The sequence below is a fragment of the Elephantulus edwardii genome, unplaced genomic scaffold, assembly GCF_000299155.1.
Source record: "Elephantulus edwardii isolate Elephantulus edwardi_28Jun2011 unplaced genomic scaffold, EleEdw1.0 scaffold00075, whole genome shotgun sequence".
NCBI classification, from domain to species: domain Eukaryota; kingdom Metazoa; phylum Chordata; class Mammalia; order Macroscelidea; family Macroscelididae; genus Elephantulus; species Elephantulus edwardii.
The window spans coordinates 7,410,826-7,414,328 of record NW_006399825.1 but is presented as its reverse complement, the minus strand read 5'-3'; positions in this window follow the sequence as shown (position 1 = coordinate 7,414,328).

The window sequence follows — 3,503 nt, the reverse complement described above, 5'->3', positions numbered from 1 at the left end:
AGAAACTATGGTTAGGGCAAAACGAAAGGTGACAATAGCTTAAGGACAGAAAAGTTAGGCTGCTGCAAAACACAGAGGGAGCTGCATTTTGGGTTAATTTACAAGCAGGGGTTAGACTGTATTTGGGTTGGATTGGTCAACCTGGCTCAGTAACATAAAAGGTTATGGAACGCTAGTTCTCCATGTCTGACATTAAATAGATTAATCAAATGGCAGACCATGAAAAAAAAAATCAACTTGTGAAATCTCTTTTTGGTTTGACACTACCTGGTTGTTCTCATCGGGTGCCATTGATTTGACTCACTTGACAGCAACCCTACTAACAACAGATCAAGCCATGCCCTCTCCTGCTCCCTCCTTGTAATCTCCATCCACCAAGGCAAGCCCATTGTGGTAGTGGCTGTCAAGCCATCTCTCAAGGTTCTTTCTCCGTCTCTCTTACTGACCCTCTCCTTTTCCAAACATGGTATCTTTTCACACTTGGAAAAATGCCCAAAACATCTGAGACAAAATTTCACCATCATTGACACTAAGCAGCACTGGTTACACTTCCTCCAAGACAAGTTTGATTGTTCTTGTATCATTTGTTGACATATTCACTGTTCACTATATGAATATAGTATAGTGAATACCACTATATGAATATATATGAACACCACAATAGGGTCATGTGCAAAATCAAGTTTCTGATAATCAGAAATCATTGAAATTAAGTGCCAGATGGTTCTAAGGATTGGAGAATCGCTCACTTCCTATCAAAAAAGAAGTTGTGCCCCAAATTTGTGTTTGTCTCTATAGTGTCCAGCACATTCACTCTCTTCAGTGGTCATTGCTAGGTGAAGTTCTGTCTTGCAGCACAAGAATGCCTGACAAGGGTATCTCTCTCTCTCTCTCTCTCTCTCTCACACACACACACACACACACACACACACACACACACATCTCTATTTAGATGGAAGTTCTTTTCCTGAATGAATGTTTTCCATTGTAACCCACAAATAAAAATTTAAAAGCCCAGGCAAGGCACAATTCAAAAGGACTCAGTGGCCTGATCAGTGTCCCCCATTTTAACAAAGCTGAGTGTCCGGGGCTTCCAGGCAAGTTACTTGTGAATTTATAGAAGGAAATTTAAGCTTTGTTTTAAATAAACATACCAGAACTTATGCATCCCACATGAGGCTTCCCTTCAAAGCAGTCTCTTTGGAAATTGAATCACTTTTCCAAAGATGCTGTTAAAAACATTCTGGATTCCCCCCTCCCCCCCTCCCTTTTGGACACTGAGATACATTCTTTAGAGTATCTTGATGAGGCACATATTTATCCTTTAAAGGTGGCTTTTATTTTCAACAATAGCAAAAATGCATGCACATCAAAGTCTTGGGAACAAGATGAATAATCAAGTAATACTATTTTAGGTTAAAAGGCAAGGGTGATAAAATTGAGTGGAACTCCTTTTCTCATGAGGTTTGTGGACAGTTCTGAAGGCCAGGCGGTTGGAACAATAGCAGTATTGATGAACTTGGCATCTTTCAAAGTAATTTCTTTTTCAAAAAACCAACACATTTGAAGGTAGTCCCTTTAGTGAAATTTATTTTCTAAAAGATTTATTACTTCAGAGAGGCAGTGTGTCATAGTGATCATAAACACTGCTCTGAGGCAGTGCTGAGATCAAAGTGCAGCTCCACCATTATTTAGCTGTGTGACCTCACGTAAGTCACTTGCCCTCCCTGAGTTTCATTGTCTTTATCGAGTGAGAGGATTATGGCATTAACTACTTCACAGGATGGCTGTGAGGAATAAAAAGGCCCTACATATAAAGCACAAGACCATGCATGTAAGTCAGTCTATGATGTGACATGAAGCAGATGCTATATATATAATTTTTTTTAACCTACCATATATTGTTATTGTGTTCTGTACTGTTGGAGCCGACCCATTGCTGACTCCCCAGTGGGTTTTCAGAGGCAGTAAATCACACAGGAGGAGATTGCCCATCCTTCTCCCACCTTATGCCTTTGAGTTGACCTCTTACTGCCAATTCCAGCTTATGATGCCCAAAGTGTTAAGAGTAGAACTCCATGGGGTTTCTTGGCTGTAACTTTATGGAAAGAGATTACCAGATCTTCTTTTCCTCTCTCTCTCTTTTTTTTTTTTTTTTTTGCAGCACCAGTCGGTGGTGGTTTGAACTATCAACCTTTAGGTTAGTAGATGAGGATAAACTACTTGTGTCATCCTGAAATCTCCACATCAAGCCCAACCCACTATCATCTCATAGCAACAGAGAAGAACTGTCTCACAGGGCTTCCAAGGCTGTAAATACTAATGGGAGCTGACTGCCTCATCTTTCTCCCACAGAGCCACTGATGCCAGGTTTTTGTTTAGCAATTCAATGTTTAGGCTACAGCACCACCAGGACTCCTATATATTCATTGGATAGAAGCTCTTTTCTTCTTCATTGTCACATTGAGTGTACAAACACACTCCTATTTACAAAATCAGTAATATTCAAATTGTATTTGTAATGCATATAACAATAGTAGAATTGTTGTTTACTGAACACCTCCTGTGGACCTTAAGAAACAGATACTGTTATGGACTGCCAAGAGAACAAACAGGTCTGTCATGGACAGGGTGAAACCAAGTTTTTCCTTGAAGGCTAGGATTTTGAAGTTCTGTCTCACATACTTTGGACACATGGCCAGGAGAGACCAGTTCTTGGAGAAAGGCATCATGCTTAGAAGGATGAAGGGACAGCACAGGAGAAGACCCCGGATGAGATGGATTGATAAAGTAACTGTGGCAATGAGGGCAGGTGTGTCAGAGACAGTGAGACTGGCTCAGGATAGGGCAGGCTTCACAGCTGTTGTACGTAGGGTTGCTATGAGTCACAGGCAACTTGACAGCACCTAACAACAACAACAGTAGGCTTTTTTACAGCTGAGGAAGCTGAGGCCGAATGAGCTTAAGTAACTGGCCTAAAAAGCATTTAGCTACACAGTTATGGGGTTGGGGTTTGAACCCAGGCACTCTAGCTCGCAAGCTGGACTCTATTACCCCTTCCCACAGAGCTGCTACTAAGACCCCCATTAGTGCTGTTCAGAGAGACATGAGGTTTGAAACACCTGGTTGAGCTTTGAGTTCAAATCCCAGCTCACCCCATCCTTGTGGTGAATCATAATGGGAGGAGACTAGCCAACTTCTCTCTTGGAGCTCCTGGTGGATCCAAACTGCTAGAGGTTCGAGACCTGGAGTTAGTAGTGCAACGTGTTACAGACTGCATACTCAGAGAGACTCACTCTACAAAGGAAACATCCCTCTTCTCTGTGAGAAGAATCCAAGGCATATAGCTGGGTCTCAGTTTCCCCAATGGTAAAATAAGAACTTGGTGATGGCTAAGGACCCTTTGACTCTCGGCATTCCATGCATCTATTTTGGATTCTGTACCACTCAGGCTGTCATGGGGACTGCAAGAGCAGCGTGCAGCACAGAGCTGGTCCCTAGGA